The sequence below is a fragment of the Pelophylax lessonae genome (genome assembly GCF_965119305.1).
Source record: "Pelophylax lessonae genome assembly, chromosome: 10".
NCBI lineage: Eukaryota > Metazoa > Chordata > Amphibia > Anura > Ranidae > Pelophylax > Pelophylax lessonae.
Genome location: NC_138777.1, coordinates 36,803,659 through 36,822,633, shown reverse-complemented (window position 1 = coordinate 36,822,633; position 18,975 = coordinate 36,803,659). Strand labels below are relative to the sequence as shown.

At 45.8% G+C, this 18,975-nt stretch overlaps 1 long non-coding RNA gene across 2 annotated transcripts in view; it reads right to left on the bottom strand.

The window, feature by feature from the left end:
- The window catches only part of LOC309564931, a 114,607-nt gene extending 97,555 nt beyond the window's left edge, over positions 1-17,052 (bottom strand). Inside the window, exon 1 of one of the 2 annotated variants that reach the window (XR_014225769.1) lies at positions 16,813-17,052. This is a non-coding gene — a long non-coding RNA (uncharacterized lncRNA). Of the gene's footprint in view, positions 1-3,377; positions 3,509-16,812 lie in introns of those variants that run through there. The other variant, XR_014225770.1, reaches the window with a different exon arrangement.
- Between the last annotated feature and the right edge of the window lie 1,923 nt (positions 17,053-18,975).

Sequence of the window (18,975 nt, the reverse complement as noted above, 5' to 3'; positions counted from 1 at the left end):
GCCAGCAGTACCAGCCAGCAGTACCAGCCAGCAGTACCCGCCAGCAGTACCAGCCAGCAGTACCAGCCACTGAACCCATGCCTGTAGCAAGTTTTTAATCCAGGTACTCACCCTATGGTCCATGCTGACAGACCTCAGTTTGTAAAGTAAACATTTGTGGGGAACTGTATCAAAAGCCTTTGCAAAATCCAGATACACCACATCCACAGGCCTTCCTTTATCTAGATGGCAGGTCGCTTCTTCATAGATCCCTAATAGATTGGTCTGGCAAGAATGATTCTTCATGAATTCGTGCTGATTACCACTAATAAAACCGATTTTATTTCTAAACTTTAGATATAAATGCAAAATGCACTAAAAAACACAAACAATATCTCACAAATTCTTGTACATTCCCATAAAGTGTGTTATATGGTTACTGGTGCCTTTCTACTTCTCCTGGATGGGGGGGGGGGGGGGTGAAGATGTTAAGCTCATTTAGGTGCTTGGTTAGTGGGAGCAGCCTATATGGAGGTAAAGGCCAGCAGTGAAAGTGGATGAATACATATCCAGGGCCATGGAGGAAGTCATTATATCATGTACATGTCAAACTTACTGGAAAATCGAAGGAGAGAGTGCAGAACATGTGGCATCTTAGCCATTTCACAAATATACAGTAAATTAGAAAAGTGAGTACACCCCTCACATTTTTGTAAATATTTTATTATATCTTTTCATGTGACAACACTGAAGAAATGACACTTTGCTACAATGTAAAATAGTGAGTGTACAGCTTGTATAAAAGTGTAAATTTGCTGTCCCCTCAAAATAACTCAACACACAGCCATTAATGTCTAAACCGCTGGCAACAAAAGTGAGTACACCCCTAAGTGAAAATGTCAAATCAGGTCCAATTAGACATTTTCCCTCCCCAGATTCATGTGACTCGTTAGTGTTACAAGGTTTCAGGTGGGAATGGGGAGCAGGTGTGTTAAATTTGGTGTTATTGCTCTCATGCTCTCATACTGGTCACTGGAAGTTTAACATGGCACCTCATGGCAAAGAACTCCTCCAAGGATCTAAAAAAAAGAATTGTTGCACTACATAAAGATGGCCTAGGCCAGTGATGGTGAACCTTGGCATGCCAGATGTCTTTTTGAAACTACATTTCCCATGATGCTAATGCACTTTGCAGCGTAGTTGAGCATCATGGGAAATGCAGCTCCAAAACATCTGGGGTGCCAAGGTTCACCATCACTGGCCTAGGCTATATTAAGAGTGCCAAGACCCTGAAACTGAGCTGCAGCACAGTGGCCAAGACCATACAGCAGTTTAACAGGACAGGTTCCACTCAGAACAGGTCAAGCCATGGTCGACCTAAGAAGTTGAGTGCAGGTGCTCAGCGTGATATCCAGAGGTTGTCTGAGTGCTGCCAGCATTGCTGCAGAGGCTGAAGGGGTGGGGGGTCAGCCTGTCAGTGCTCAGACCATACACCGCACACTGCATTAAATTTGTCTGCATTGCTGTCGTCCCAGAAGAAAGCTTCTTCTAAAGATGATGCACAAGAAAGCCCGCAAACAGTTTGCTGAAGACAAGCAGACTAAGGACATGGATTACTGGAACCATGTCCTGTGGTCTGATGAGACCTAGATGAACTTATTTGATTCAGATGGTGTCAAGCGTGTGTGACAGCAACCAGATGAGGAGTACAAAGACAAGTGTGTCTTGCCTACAGTCAAGCATGGTGGTGGGAGTGTCATGGTTTGGGGCTGCATGAAGGCTGCCGACACTGGGGAGCTACAATTCATTGAGGGAACCATGAATGCCAACATGTGCTGTGACATACTGAAGAAGAGCATGATCCCCTCCCTTTCGGAGACTGAGCCGCAGGGCAGTATTCCAACATAACGACCCCAAACACACCTCCAATATGACCACTGCCTTGCTAAAGAAGCTGAGGGTAAAGGTGATGGACTGGCCAAGCATGTCTCCAGACCTAAACCCTATTGAGCATCTGTGGGGCATCCTCAAATGGAAGGTGGAGGAGCGCAAGGCCTCTAACATCCACCAGCTCCCTGAAGTCGTCATGGAGGAGTGGAAGAGGAATTAAAGGGGTAGCCTGTGAAGCCCTGGTGAACTCCATGCCCAAGAGAGTTAGGGCAGTGCTGGAAAAAAATGGTGGCCACACAAAATATTGACACTTTGGGCCTAATTTGGACATTTCCATTTAGGGGTGTACTCACTTTTGTTAAAGATAAAAAGACAAGGCGCCTCTAAGTGCAGTAGGCTCTGAGTATTTATTAGGTTAAAAGTATAAAAGCACTCACATTTGGTAAATATGACATGGGCATAGCAAAGATCTGTCTGGAGTCTTCCTATACGCTGTGCTGAGTGGTTGCAATGGGGACATCCGGTGATCCGCTTCCTGTAGATGCGTCCTTTCGTCTGTGTCTCAGCCTGGTCGGCATGAGATTTCCTGAAGGCAGGGTGTGGACGCAGCGGCTGGTGTCCAATAGAGCGGGTGGTGGGCGGTTACATGTTTCGGAGCTCAGCTCCTTCGTCAGACCTCCACCCGCTGGAGGTAAAAGGACATTTATATAGGCAACTGAAATAGTTATTGAATGGGACAGGTGCATTCAGGCAGAAGATAATTGGATAGTTAATTGATACCAGCATGTGCATACCCTGAAAGCTGGTACTCACTTTTGTTGCCAGCAGTTTAGACATTAATGGCTGTGTGTTGAGTTATTTTGAGGGGGACAGCAAATTTACACTGTTAGACCCCGTTCACACTGGGGCGATCCGACTTGCCGGGGCGACCTCACAGCCGGCACGGACTTCATAACATTGAAGTCAATGCAGGTCGCTCCAGGTCGCCCCAAAGAAGCTCCGGACCCTTTTTCTAAGTCGGAGCGACTTGTGTCGCTCCTATTAGAACGGGTCCACAGCTTCTCTATGGCAGGTGACCTACGGTCGCCTGACAGGTCGCCCCAGTGTGAACGGGGCCTTATACAAGCTGTACACTCATTACTTTACATTGTAGCGAAGTGTAATTTCTTCAGTGTTGTTACATGAAAAGATATAATAAAATATTTACAAAAATGTGAGGGGTGTACTCACTTTTGTGAGATACTGTAGGCGTGAACGTAGGGTAAGTGTACAATGTGCTCTGCTAAAGGATGAAATAAAACGTATAAGATGAAAGAAAAAAACAAAACTAAAATTGAAGATATCTGCCCGGCTATTCTGCAAAAAAGTAGAACAGTACTCAAAAATAGGAATATTTCCCAGGGTGAGTTTTGAATAATCTGTTATTATTGTCACTGGAAGTTGGGTAAAAAGCCAGCAACTTTACCCAACTTCCAGCTAATGCAGCTAATGAGTCAACTGTGACTTACATGCTGTGACTGTGGTGACTTGACTTCCTTGTAAGGCTGAAGATAACATCTTGAAGTTCTGATGTGTGGACTGGGCACCCTGGTAGGACCAGATCATGTGCCATAATTCTGACAATAAATCATCACATAGGAAAGAAGGAAAAAGATTAGTATTCTATGGCATACCTCTGTTTGAAAAGAAAAATACAAGACTACATTTTTATTATTTTTGTATAGGAATGGGAATTTTAAATGTCCTGTTTATTTCACTTGAAAAAGAGAAATTTAAGAGGAGCTCCAATCCCTGCCCTCCAAAAAAATGACACACCTACAAATACGTTAGCTGCTGCCTTTTAATATAAGAACACTTACCTGTCCAGGGATCCAGAGCAGTGGTGTATTTAGGTTTTGTGCTGCCCTAGGCCTGACTAAACATGTGCACCCCCTAATTTAAATATAACCCACCCCTTCCTGTAAAAGCCACACCCCCTTCCTGTTTATGACACGCCCTGTCATCTGTAAACCACAGACCACAACCACAGTCTATCAGTGCCCAGCAGTGCAGCCTCATCAGTTCCCATGAGTTCAGCCTCATCAGTGCCCATCAGTGCAGCCTCATCAGTGCCCATCAGTGCAGCATATCAGTGCTGCCTTATTAGTGATTTGCCTCCTGGACCCTGCCCTCCAGCCCAATTCGCCCCACAAGACTGGCACTATACTAAAAAGTGTAGCACAAGCCGGCGGACACCCCTTTCATGCGGGATCTGGGAGGAGGCTGTTTTTTTTCATGTGGGGTGCAGCTTTTTTACTGCCCCCCTGCAAAGTGCCGCCCTAGGCCTGGGCCTTATAGGCCTAGGCCAAGATACAGCACTGATCCAGCGCTGTCCTCATTGGAGCCGATTCTTCAATTGGCTTCAGGATCAGGTGCTGCCTTCTTAACTGTCAGCAAAGCCTTGTGGCTTCACAGCCAACTCTCAACTGCGCATGCGCAAGCCGTGCTGCGCTTTACGAATGGTCACACAGTTTTTTGGGATCTGTGATGTGTTCCAGAAGCCTGCGGGGGGAAAGAGGGGAGCCGTATTTCTGCTCAGAACCCGTATTTCTGCTCTGACCGGAAGTGGGGGAGCAGGTACCTGTCAAAATCAGATACCCACCAAATGTAAAGGGGGGGGGGGGGGCGTTCCCCTTTTGGTTGAACTTTCACTGTAAGGTTAGGTTCACACTGCTGCAATATGATTTTCAGTGCAATTATGTAGTGCTACTTGGATGCAACTTTGATAAGGTTTTGATATTTTCTGGAGCCAAAATCGCACTGGAATTGCATCAAAGTAAAACTAGGCTCTATTGAAAACAATGGGATTTCCCTTCTCATGCGGTTCTGTATGACTCAAGTCACATCTGAAATCGCTCTAGTGTGAACCAAACCTTAAGGCTACGTTCACATGTTAGCGTAGCGGACCGCAGGCAGAATCGCGGTGAAGCCCAAAAAAGGTACAAGAGCTTCTTTGGGGCGTCATGCGATTTTGCTTGCGCGATGTTACAGCGATTCGGCAGGCGGAAATCGCGGCAACATCGCACAGCGTTTGGGGTGCCATTGCAAATCAACGGCAACGCACAGGCGTCCCGCGATTTGCAATGATTTCCGGACCCCAGGCAGAATCGCAGTGATTCTGCCCGCGGTCCGCTACGCTAACATGTGAACATAGCCTAAAGCAGTAATAAAACCCCAAAACAAAAATTGTGAATACATTGCAGCTTACCAATTCTTAGTGTGGTGGCTGCATTCGTTTTCTTTCTTTTTTGGCCTTTTTTTCCTTGATTTTCACCTGGTGAGCCTCACTGTAAGTCTGTTATTTTTTTAGCTGTCCAGATAAGGTGTCAGATGATTGAGATGAACCGTTTAACACCAACAGGGGTGCTTACAATGCTCAGCTATTTATTAATTTACGTAAAACCTTTATCTCAAAAGGAAAAAGCAAAACTGCTGATGTAACTCACGGTTGCTCAACCTGTGGCCCTCCAGCTGTTAAGGAACTACAAGTCCCATCATGCCTCTGCCTTTTGGAGTAATGCTTGTAACTGCCAGCGGCTTGCAATGCCTCATTAGACTTGTAGTTCTGCAACAGCAGGAGGGCCACCGGTTGAGCACCTATTGTAACTACTTAAAAAGTGTTAGCTGCAGTTCAGCTTTCATTTGTTAGAAACGTCCATCTAAATCTGCTGGTACATTTAAAGCGGTAGTATCCCGCTTTTTGACACTTTTACCTACAGGTAAGCCTATAATAAGGCTTACCTGTAGGTACAATTAATATCTCCTAAACCGGTACGGTTTAGGAGATATTTGCAGTGCATGCAGCCGCTCACGCGAGCAGGGCGTTGCGTTCTGAAGGTCCGTGGGGACCTTCAGTTTTGCTTGCCGGCATGCGCGGGAGTGACGTCATCGCGGCTCCGGCCAATCACAACGCCGGAGCCGCCAAACCGCATACTAGCTCATTATGCCTTTGTCTTGCAGGTTTTTTTTTGTTTTTTTTTGTTTTTTTTGTTTGGGTGTACAACCGCTTTAATACTAGCCCCCCCCCCCCCTCCCCACATTGCAAAGTGCAGACACCCTAGGACAGCAAGTGTGTTAGTGGTCATATCACCTGGTGAAAATAAAGGGAAAAAAAAGCTTAAAAAAAACAAAAACAAATGCAGCCACCACATTTAGGGCCGGTTCACACTGGGGCGACTTGTCAGGCGACCTGGTCGCCTGACAAGTCGCCGCGGGTCGCCTGCCATAGATTAGCACCGTTCTAATAGGAGCGACACAAGTCGCTCCGACTTAGAAAAAGGGTCCTGAGCTACTTTAAGGCGACCTGGAGCGACCTGCATTGACAATGATATGAAGTCCGTGCATGCCGCTCTGAGGTCGCGGTGCGAGCTGCGCACCGCGACTTCACAGGTCGCCCGGCAAAGTCGGGTCACGCCTGTGTGAACCGGCTCTTAGGGTCTAATAAACTACAATATATCTAATTTTTGTTTTTGTGATTATTAGCACTTCAGTCAATCACTGCCTTTATCAATTGAATTGTATGTAAAGCAATTTATATCGCTCGCTACAGATTTCCTTTCACTTTCTGCTTCATCTTTGGGACAGGAAGTGAAGGGAAACTAGAAAAAGCAGGCTTCCTGATCTGGGGTAATAAATCATATGGGGAACTGTACAAGCTGCAACAGGGTTCCATGTGGAAAGCGTATGGAGTGACCCATTTGAGACACATTTTTCATAATAGGAATCTTCTCCCGTTCTCCACTCTCCAGGAGAGATATAAGCCTCGTACACACGATCAGATTATCGAACGATTTTTCCTCTGATTTTTGTTGCATGCTAGTCTCATATGGAAAGTGAAGAGGTTACTTTCATAGGCAAAATCCTCGTACGACAGAATTCTACTTCAAAAGTGATGTCACGTGTTGGATTGCTTTGTATGTGTTCTTTCGTTTCTGAGCATGCCTAGTCTTGCTTTTACGATTTTTTTCGGACGAAAGCTGTACTAATTAAACGAAAATCGGACGTTGTGTTGACGTACGATAAAAATTTTATAGCCTGCACATCCAGATTTTGTCGTCCGAAAATTCGTAATCGGCTGTCGAAAGCACCATGCTAACAATCCAAAAATCGGCAGATCGTTCGTCGGACAAAATTTTACTTCCGATTTTCGTATGGTGTGTGCGGGCCTTTAGTCTTCCCTCTTGTATACAATTTTATTTTGTTCAATTTCAGCACGCAATTAGAGCTCAAGGTCAGGCAGCCCTGTGGACCTTATCACCAACCCCTATCTTTACACAGATCTCCTTAGTAGAACATACTAAAGACCTTATCTCTCAGTGCTACAATATGTTGCTGAGTGACTATCTGGATAACTATTTCACCAAAGCTGGTGAGTAGTGGGAGGCAGTGCTGTATCTTGGCCTAGGCCAACAAGGCCCAGGCCTAGGGCAGCACTTTGTAGGGGGGGCAGCAAAAAATGTAGACTTGTGTTTGCTGCCACTGATTATTTCACTTATTTGTATAATGACTCTGGACTTCCAAATTATTATTCAAATAAGTGACATAATCCTATGATTACAATCAGTAATCAGGGCTGCACTGATATGGCAGCACTGATATGCTGCACTGATAGGCACTGATATGCTCTGATATGCTGCACTGATGGTCGCTAATATGCTGCACTGATGGGCACTAATATGCTGCTCTGATGGCCACTAATGTGTTGCCAATGGTGGGTACTGTTAAACTGCACTGATGGGCACTAATGCGGCTGCATTGATAAGGCAGCACTGATATGCTGCACTGATGGGTACTGATGAGACTGCACTGATGGGCTTGAGGCAGCACTGATAGGCTTCACTGATGGGGCTGCACTGATATGGTGCCCTGATGGGCACTGATATGTTGCACTGATGGGCACTAATGGGCTGTGCTGATGGCCACAGATGAGGCTGTGCTGATGGCCACTGATGAGGCAGCACAGATAAGCTGTACTGATGGGCACTGATATGTTGCACTGATGGGCAGTAATGGGCTGTGCTGATGGCCACAGATGAGGCTGTGCTGATGGCCACTGATGAGGCAGCACAGATAAGCTGTACTGATGGGCACTGATATGATGCACTGATAGGCTGCACTGGTGGCCACTAATGGGGCTGTACTGATGGCCACTGATGGGGCTGTACTGATATGCTGCACTGATGAGGTTGCACTGATGGGCACTGATAAGGCGGCACTGATGGGCTCTGATAGACTGTAGTTGTGGTCTGTGGGTTACAGATAAAAGGGCGTGTCATAAACAGGAAGGAGTGTGGCCTTTACAGGAAGGGGTGGGTCGTATTTCAATTAGGGGGTGCACAAGTTTAGTCAGGCCTAGGGCAGCACAAAACCTAAATACACCACTGGTGGGAGGGAGATGTGGGTACAATGTCTGGTGATCAGTGGGGTGACGTGCTGCAGACGGTGATAACTAGCTCATTAATTTCATCACAAAAATGTATCCCAGTTATATATAGTTCTGAGATCCCATTTCACACCTGTCAAACTGCACAATATGGGCTTACTTGCTGACTCCGTATGTCATAGATGTAAACAGGACAGGGGCGATCTCATCCACCTTCTCTGGAGATGCCCTAAACTACACGGATATTGGACAGCTGTTTTGGATACCCTTAATAGGGTATTTCAATCTTCTATCCCAGGGATCCTCCTAAGGTTGCCAGGGGTTCCTTGAGCAATGGGCAATTTCTGCCTCTCAGATAAGTTCCCAATGACACCATTGTTCCTTTTAGCTATCTGTAAGGGGATAATTCTTCCCAATGATGACAAGAGTAAGGAGCATTCTTCCCACTGACTGTCACACTAGATTTTGTAGATTTGTCCTTTTTAGCAGGAGTTCCCCGAGACCTGAAATTTATTTCAAGGGTTCCTCTGCGTTGAAAAGGTTGAGAAAGGCTGCGCTAGACCCTAAATATTGTATGCTGAGTGACCTTATATCTGAGGAGCCCACGAGAATGGTGACCACGATTGTAAGGGTAACCCCAAAACTCACGGGTTTCAGTAACATTTTGACTGTTGAAGCCAGATTGAAAATTATATTTATTAGACAAACATGTAGGTAAACATGTTTGGAGAGCAATTCAGTTACATACATTCTGTTGGCTTAATAAAGATTGCTCTAACTTCCTAAGGACTTGTATTACAATTTATACATTCTGAAGAGGGTGGCACCTATCTATCTAAAGTTTCTTTGATTGAGGCTCGGTTCACATTTATGTGATGCGGGAAGGCTGCGAATCCGCAGCCTGTTCCCTCATCGCACACGCACCCCCGGCAGTTCACACTGCCATATGCGATACGCTGGGGGTGTCAATGTAATCTTAACGACACCCCCAGTTTGATCGCATATCGCAGTGCGATCGTGCAGTTCGCACAGGATCCGATCGCACAAGTGTGAACCGCTGTGCGATCCGATCCTGATGCGGCTGCAAAAATGCCTCCTGTGCGTGTTTGCTCCGGGTGCGATGCGAATTTAGCCATACAAACTGTATGGCTAAACTCGCACCGCACAGCTGATCGCATGTAACGTCGGAGCAGTGCGCTCCGATATTACATGCAAACCCGGCACTCGCAGAAGTGTGAACCGGGGCTGAAATGCGGAATAGTTGTTCACAAAGGCTTGTTACTCCCAGTAAACAACTGGACAGGTCTTCAGGCTCGGTTCACATTTATGCAATGCGGGAAGGCTGCGAATTCGCAGCCTGTTCCCGCATCGCACACGCACCCCCGGCAGTTCACACTGCCATATGCGATACGCTGGGGGTGTCAATGTAATCTTAACGACACCCCCAGTTTGATCGCATATCGCAGTGCGATCGTGCAGTTCGCACAGGATCCGATCGCACAAGTGTGAACCGCTGTGCGATCCGATCCTGATGCGGCTGCAAAAATGCCTCCTGTGCGTGTTTGCTCCGGGTGCGATGCGAATTTAGCCATACAAACTATATGGCTAAACTCGCACCGCACAGCTGATCGCATGTAATGTCGGAGCAGTGCGCTCCGACATTACATGCGAACCCGGCACTCGCAGAAGTGTGAACCGGGGCTCAAAGGTCGAGATAGCAATCTAACAACAGGAGGTATAAATGGCTTTTGAAGACAACAGCTGTTATACAATATGACTTATCACAACATATACACCTAAAATATCTGCTTAATCATAAATACATGTTTGATAAATAAAATGGCTGTTCCCTTTTCCCCATCAATGATCAATCACCTTCTCTTTCAAGCCCACAAACTTCTTTTGTTACTCTGGAAATCTCCTGACAAATGTGGGTAACACAAAATATTACCAGCACAGGGGATGTGTGGGAAAGTTTGAAAAATTGTGGGCACCATGACTTGACACCCCTGGACTTAGCCTATGGGAACTGGTTCAGATGCGACTGGTGTAAGGTCCAGACAGACCAGTCTAATATGTGCTTGAGACAGCGAATGACAAGGTGGTGGCTAGATGTATTCCACTTGATCTAACGAGTTGTATTTTGAGGTTCATCATCTGAGATATATATGTACATGTTAAGAATTTATGGTTGTGCTAGCGACTTACTTATTCACTCTATCAGTTTTTATGTAGATTATGGGTAATTGTCACCGACATGTGTATCTATCTGCTATTGTATGGTTCGATTCAATCTAAGAAAAAAACCCGTTGCTTAAAGAGGAAGCAAACTTCCATCTTTAGGTTTTACCTATAGGTAAGCCCATATTAACCACTTTTGGACCGAGCCCATTTCTGACACGTTGTTCACACATTCAAATCTGTATTTTTAGCTACAAAATTACTTAGAACCCCCAAATATTATATATATATATATATATATATATATATATATATTTTTTTTTTAGAAAAGACTCTGGAGAATAAAATGGCGGTCGTTGCAATATTTTTTGTTACGCGGTATTTGCGCAGCGATCTTGAAACGCCATTTTGTTGGGGAAAAAATAAATTTCACTGCATTTAAAAAAAACTAAACAGTAAAGTTAGCCCATGTTTTTTTTGGTATATTGTGAAAGATGATGTCACACCGAGTAAATAGATACCTAACATGTTACGGTTTAAAATTGCGTACACCCGCGGAATGGCGACAAAATACGGTCAATAAAAATCTCCATAGCCGATGCTTTAAAAAAATTTAACAGTTACCATTTTTGGGTTACAGAGTAGCTCTTTTTTTAGAATTATTGCTCTCGCTCTGACGATCGCGGCGATACCTCATATGTGTGGTTTTAACAGCGCTTTCATTTGCGGGCTCAACTTCCGTATGCGTTTTCTTTCGTGCGCGAGCTCACATCGACAGGGGCGCTTTAAAAATTATTTTTTTCTGTTTATTTTATTAAATTTTTAATTTTAGCACAGTTTTTAAAAAAAACAAAAAATCTGATCACTTTTTATTGCTGTCACAAGCAATGTAAACATCACAGTAATAGGCAGTGACAGGTTCTCTTTATGGAGGGATCGGGGTCTAAAAAGACCCCAGACCCCTCCCCTGCACTTCAATGTATTCAAAATGCCGAAATCTGCATTTTTAAATACTGAGACTTTTTTTAAATTTGGCGCCTTTAGCCACTGAGTAACCCGGACGAGACGTCATCACGCCGATTCCAGGTTACTACATCGGAGACCCGATCAAAGCCAAATTCGGCTTTGATCGGGACTCCAACTAGCTAGCTGGTTGCTTGGGTCTCCCGGTGGGATGGGAGACGCGGGCAGAGCCACGGAAGGCATCAGGAGGGGGCGTTCCCTGAAAGCCAACCGCCGGCTCTAAAAAATGGTAACGGGATGATGCCTCTAGCTGCAGGCATCATCCCGGTACAACCACTTCTCCGAGCCGACGTAGAGCTACATCAAAGTGGTTAAGGCTTACCTATAGGTAGTGTAAATATCTCCTAAACGTGCACCGTTCAGGAGATATTTACTGAGCTAGCAGCCAGTTACCTCACTGGTGCATGTGCTCTGTAGGAACGGCCGCTTGTGCCGTTTCTTCAGAGCAGTGTGCCGTGACTGTCAGCTCCCACACGCATGCGTGGGAGTGACATCATCACGGCTCCAGCCAGTCACAGAGCCGGAGCTGCAAAACCAGAAGGAAGACTGAGTAGAGATGGACGCTGCCTCTGATGGCATCATATCACTGGAACGCTTTGTTTTCAGGTAAGTTTAACATAGTGTGCTTGTATATGATGCATACTAGCACATTATGCCTTTGCCTTGCGGGTAAGGAAAAAAAAAGTGTAGCGGGTTATAACGGCTTTATAAAAAAAGAAAAAAAAACAAAACAAGCAGGCTTTACATACACACGATGCAGGCAGTGATGTGTTAAAGCCAGTTCACACTACTCCGACTTGTCAAGCGACTTGGTCGCCTGACAAGTAGCGCCCATGCTGTGCAATGGAACTGTTCTAATCAGAGCGACTCAAGTCTCTCCGACTTAGAAAAAGGTTCCTGCACTATTTTTGGGTGAAGTCGGAGCGACTTGCATTGACTTCTATTATGAGAAGTCGTTTGCAAGCCGCGATGAAGTCGTGCTGCACGGGTGACTTCAAAGTCACCCAAAGTTGGGTTGACTTTGAGTCGTGGTAGTGTGAACCGGCTCTTAATGTCCCTTTGTTGCTGTCAATGTTTAAACAAGGAAGTTGCTAATCTACAGCAATTCTCCTTCCCACAAATAAAGTTAATTTTTACTGTTTAACATATCACCATAGCAAGCTTTCAGATAGAATAGTTCCTGGCACGCAATGTCAGTACTGAAATCAATAGTAGGCGGCCGGCTGCATGGAGCTTTATGTGCAACTTTACGTTAATGTTGGGAGAATGGTTTGGGCCGATCAAAAGTTTGGCCTAAACATCGCCTGTTCACCCGTTCAGCGAACATCCTGAAATCCACTGAGCTTTGCCCAATCAGGGCGCAGTGAAAAGCTGGTTGTTTAAGTGTTAATCCACCCTAAAACTAAAATCCCTGCATCTATAGACCTGCACAATCGAACACTAACCTATCTAGCCCTGTAAAGAAGAAATCGGTATATATACCTTTTTTTAAGCCAATCCGGTCTCCAGCAGCAGAAGCTCAGAAGAGGACACAGCTGACAACGGGGCTTGCGTTGTCGGATGTGCCTCCGCACCCGCCTACACAGTGAAGCTGTGGGATCGGATCAGATCGGCTTAAAAGTTATGTATGCTGATTTTTATTTTTTACAGGGTTAGATAGGTTAGTGTTAGATCGCTGATGTCTAAAGATGCAGGGATTTTAGTGTTAGGGTGGACTTCTACTTTAAGGAATGGGCCAAGAAGCCGGCCGCGGCATCCTTAACAACTGATCAGTCATCAGCTGCCAATGGACTATCCTTCCGGTCTGGTATGGCTTTTAAGGAGAACCCTACGCCAAAATTAAAAACAAAATGGTGTGGAGTCCCCCCCACAAGACCCTTATCCAAGTGTAGGATAAGGGTAGGCCAGAAAAGGGAGGGGACAAGCGAGCGTCCCCCCCCCCTCTTAACCATACCAGGCCACATGCCCTCAAAATGGGGGGTGGGTGCTTTTGGGCAGTGGAGTTGTACCTCCCATGTTGATGGGGACAAGGGTCTCATCCCCACAACCCTAGGCTGTGGTTGTGGGTGTCTGCAGGCAGGGGGCTTATCAGAACCTGGAAGTCCCCTTTACCAATGGGAGACCCTGATCCCGCCCCCCTCCCCATGTGAATGAGTATGGGGTACATAATACTCCTACCCATTCACCAAACAAATGTCAAAAAGTAATAAAAATACAGAGACAGTTTCTTTATTAAAAAAAAAAAAAAAAACAGCGTCCCCCAATGTAAATCAGCCAATCACAACACCGCTGCCATCGCCAGACCCAAAAAAGAAAAAAAAAAAAAAACGCTCCACCGTTCAGTATGGCAAATAGCCAAATGCCTGGCTTGCCATTTGACAGTTAATATATGGGTAAGGGGGGAAGCCACCTGGTGACGTCACCTGGTGGCACCGCTGCCTTGTGACATCATGGACCGATGCATGTTGGGTCGTGATGTCCCAAGGGGGCGGTGCCACTGGGTGACATCGCCAGGTGGCCCCGCCCTTAGTTACATAAGAACTGTTTTTTGTTTTATTAAAGGAATTGTCAAAAACTGTCTCTGTGTTTTTAACACTTTTTTTGGTGAATGGGTAGGTACCCCATACTTATTCACACAGGGGAGGCCCCTCCCCCTATTGTTAAGAGCACGTGGCCTGCTATGGTTCAGGAGGGGGGCTCTCGATCATTCCCCTCAGTTTCCTGACCTGCCAGGCTGGATGCTCGGATAAGGGTTTAGTATAGATTTTGTGGTGGACCCCACGCCATTTTATTTATTTATTTTTTTTATTTTTGCCGTGGGTTTCCCTTGAAATCGCCACAAGACCCGAAACGGCCTGGAATGGACTGGGGGGGGGGGGGGGTGGCATGCCGTTTTTAAACATTTTGTTATTGCCGGCAATGGTATTGGATGGCTGGCAAATTAAATGTAGTTTCATGCATTTTTTTTCTCTTGAAATTTAATTTTTGCTGCAGCATGTTCTATACATGCTACAGATGAGCAACTTTACAGGCAGACTAAGGGAACCCCCAGGCACTATATTTAAAGAGGAAGTAAACCCTCCTCTACAACTTGTACCTATAGGCAAGCCTATGATAAGGCTTACCTATAGGTACTGTAAATATCTCCTAAACATGTACCGTTTAGGAGATATTTACCTTACATGTCGCCAGTGACGTCACTGGCGCATGCGCTCTGAAGGAACGGCCGATCGTGCCGTTCCTTCAGAGCCCCGTGCCGTGACTGTCGGCTCCCGCGCGCGTGCGCGGGAGTGACGTCACCACGGCTCCGGCCAATCAGATGGCCGGATGCCGCGATCCCGGAAGACGGGCGACTAGACATGTCGCCCGTCATAGAGGTGAGTGAGCGGCACGGCGGGGGCTCGTTCTGAGGTAAGTATTGCATAATGAGCTAATATGCGATGCATACTAGCTCATTATGTCTTTCTTTTGCAGGGTGTAAGAAAAAAAAAAAATTTTATTCGAGTTTACAACCTCTTTAAAGGAATTTTTCTTTTTTTTTTTCTTTTTTTTAATGCACTTTGAGCATCATTAAAAACATTGCTCCTGTAAAAATCTTTTTTATCCAGATGCCAACCACCCCACGTACATTTAGCACGGCATGGCGGCCTCTCTGGGTAGAATCACGTACCTGTACGTGATTATGCCCTTCCTGGTCTGGGGTGCGCATGCTCTCCCCTCGGAGGCCCACCCCCAATGTGATTGGACACAGGGGGAGCCAATTGTTTGGGAGACAGGCAGAAGGGCAGTCTGTGACAAGAAAAGGTAGAGATCCTGTGTTTCTGCTAAGCAGGAACATGGATCTCTGTCTTCCCACAGTACAAGCACCTCCCCCACACAGTTAGTAAGCACTAGGGGCACAGTTAACCCTTTGATCGCCCCTGATGTTAACCCCTTCCCAGCCAGTGTCATTAGTACAGTGACAGTGCATATTTTTAGCACTGATCACTGTCACTGGTTCTGAAAAAGTGTCAGAAGTGTTAGTCAGGTGTCCGATTTTTCCACTCCTGCTAAAAATCGCTGATCGCCGCCATTACTAGTAAAAAATAAATAAATAAAAATTCCAAAAAATTATCCCATAGTTTGTAGACCCTATAAATTTTGCACAAACAAATTATTATATGCTACTTGGGATTTTTTGTCCCCCTGTCTGTCCCCCTGTCTGTCTGTCTGTCCCCCTGTCTGTCTGTCTGTCCCCCTGTCTGTCTGTCTGTCACCCTGTCCGTCTGTCTGTCCCCCTGTCTGTCTGTCCCTCTGTTTGTCTGGCCTCCTGTCTGTCTGTCTGTCTGTCCCTCTGTCTGTCCCCCTGTTTGTCTGTCCCCCTGTCTGTCCCCCAGTCCGTCTGTCTGTCCCCCTGTCTGTCTGTCTGTCTGTCCCCCTGTCTGTCTGTCTGTCTGCCCCCCTGTCTGTCTGTCTGTCCCCTTGTCCGTATGTCTGTCCCCCTGTCCGTATGTCTGTCCCCATGTCCGTATGTCTGTCCTCCTGTCTGTCTGTCCGCCTGTCCGTCTGTCTGTCTCTCTGTCTGTCACCCTGCCTGTCTGTCCCTCTGTCTGTCTGTCCCCATGTCTGTCCCCCTGTCTGTCCCTCTGTCTGTCTGTCCCCCTGTCTGTCCCTCTGTCTGTCTGTCCCCCTGTCTGTCTGTCCCCCTGTCTGTCCCTCTGTCTGTCTGTCCCCCTGTCTGTCTGTCCCCCTGTCCCCCTCATGCGAGCACAAATCCTGCTCCTTTTTTATATTACTATACAGACCAGGATCCCCCAGTTTAACTCCAGTTCTCCTCTACCCATCCCTCATCATCTACCCACTCACCCCTTTTTACCCCCTCCTCCTTCTCCCCTATCCCATGGTTCCCAGTCCCATCCCTCTCCTATTCATCCCAAGTGATTTCCACAGTACACATCCCACCCACACAAGCAGCAGTAATTAGATGCTCAGCCTCGGGGTTCTTCCTTAACCTCTACAAAGAGGGTGAGTAGGGCCTCATGTCTAAATTCTGCCTAAATCCTCACAAAGCCTAGAGCCGACTCTGGTAGTGTGCTCTGGACATCTGGTCTTACTGATACGATCGGCCCTTTGAAGACAACTATAATGTTGATGCGGCCCACAATGAAATTTAGTTTGACACCCCTGTGCTAGGTGATCATTAGAGGATCATTGTGCATTTAAAAGGGATTTACAGCCTAAAGATTAAAAAAGTTTTGCCAATGTCCTATGTCATTATAGCACTGTGAATGATTACTAGAAGACACAAAGAGCATTTATATTATTTAAGATGGACTTACATTACTATTGCAGCCTCCGATCTCTTCCTGCAGTATGCGGGAGGTCTGCTGTCACATCAGTGAATGCGTGGTAACTGTTCTTCCTTAGAAACTTTGTGTTGTCAAACCAGACAAGTAACAAACCAAATCCATAAAATGCACTTTGTTCTCCTTCTTAACCTCTTAAAGGACAGACCTGCTTTGGCCTCCTGCTAATCAAGCACAACTCTGGGAAACTGCTGCCTAGAGGATAGAATTAGCATTAACTTTACAATTAGGACAGTTGTGTCATTTGTGTTCTCTGGTGATGTGGTAAGCAATTATGTTTTCACCTCCCTCAAGGCACACAACTGGTCACTCTCTAAATTTTCATGGTCAGCAGATCTTTGAAGAATTCCATCTACGGCATTGTTTTACATTATTACATTGGTCCAGCTTGGATCAACATAACTATGCATATACCAAAGCAAGAAGCTGGAAATCAATGTAGGAGACACCCAGGGCTGGCCCAAGACATTGTGCTGCCTGGGTCCAAGAATGAAATGCTGCCCCCCCCCCCCCCAAAAAAAAAAAAAATCACACCCAACAAAAGCCCCCACATCAATTATTTTATATAAATACTGTATAACCTTTAGAAAATATTATGTATACCATGGGTGTCCAACCTTTTGGCTTCTCTGGGCCACATTGAGTGTAGAGAAATTTTCTCAGGCCGCATATAAAATATATACTATAGTTAAGGTATATTAATAATAAATCGCCGCTGTGCCCTTTCCACGCCGCCACGCCCCCCAGACTAATTTAACACAACTAGAGGATGATGAAATGAAATGGAATCAGTATACAGAGGATTACTTCTTCTGAGAGATAATAAAGGAAAACTCTAACCACCATGACCACTTCAGTGGTCAAACACTGCACATGCTCGCCTCCCCTCCGAGGCAGCCTCTGCCTATCCTTAGTTGGAAGTTGCTGTGGCTGTGCCCCCGACCTGACTTCCTTCCTCCCCAGCAAAAAAAAGTTGTCAGGGGGCAGTGGGCCGCATTTCCTGCAGTTCTGGGCTGCATGCGGCCCTCGGGCCGCAGGTTGGGCATGCCTGATGTATACTGTTATCTTCTTCCATAACTCACCACTCAACCGGTCCACCAAACACCTCCTCCTGTCACTCCTGTGTCTGCCATGGTCACCACCCTAGAAGATCCAGCCTGCCCTGCGTGAGATGGTGTGCGCTGATGTCTGAGGTCATTGCGCACACCACGATCACGTGAGGGAAGTTCCCCGGAGGAGTCACTCCACCTCCTCATACTTATCAGTTTGCACTATGGGTGGCAGTATGAGGTAGGGAAATGTCACACGTAACACGCCGCAAACTGATGACACACAAAACTGCTGTAAAAAAAACCTTGGGAGTTAATTTGCTGCCCCTCTCCAAGTGCTGCATGGGTCCAATGGACCAAGGGGGACCCATGGTAGGGCCAGCCCTGGAGACACCGCTACTCCAGTGATCTCCACCTATTTCTGGGTCCCATGCTGAGCAGCTGCCCTGCTACAATGTGAACACAGGAGGTCCGCTAATTGACACAGGCGCCATTCAGTGAATGCTTTGCATGTGTGACTGTCATCGTCCCACCTTTCCACCTTGTCCTTTTCAGAGATGTATAGTAACTAAGTAGAACTACTTCACTACTGTACTTAAGTACCGAATGGCAGTATCTGTACTTTCCTAGAGTAGAATTTTTTTCTCCTACTTCCACTTTTACTTCACTACATTTTTTCGATGATTTCAATACTTCTACTCCGATATTTTTTTTTTGTGCTGCATAGTTACTCGTTACAATTATAAAAATTACCACTGCCAGAACAGTAGATGGCAGGTTTCATGAAGCTCAAAACATGTGTATTATCAGTGCATACGAAAATAAATGCTACTGTATGTATAAATAAAAGCCGCATTTGAAATAATAAAAAACAATACGATGTTCAAACTTTTGACTTCTTTCTTTAATAACTACATAACACAGTACTTGTACTTTTACTTTCAGTACTTGAGTAGCAATTTTTTTTTTCAAAACTACTGGTACTTTTATTTTCAGTACTTGAGTAGCAAAATTTTTATAAAAACTACTTGCAATACTTAAGTACAAAAAATGTTGAATACTTTAGTACTTCTACTCAAGTCACTTT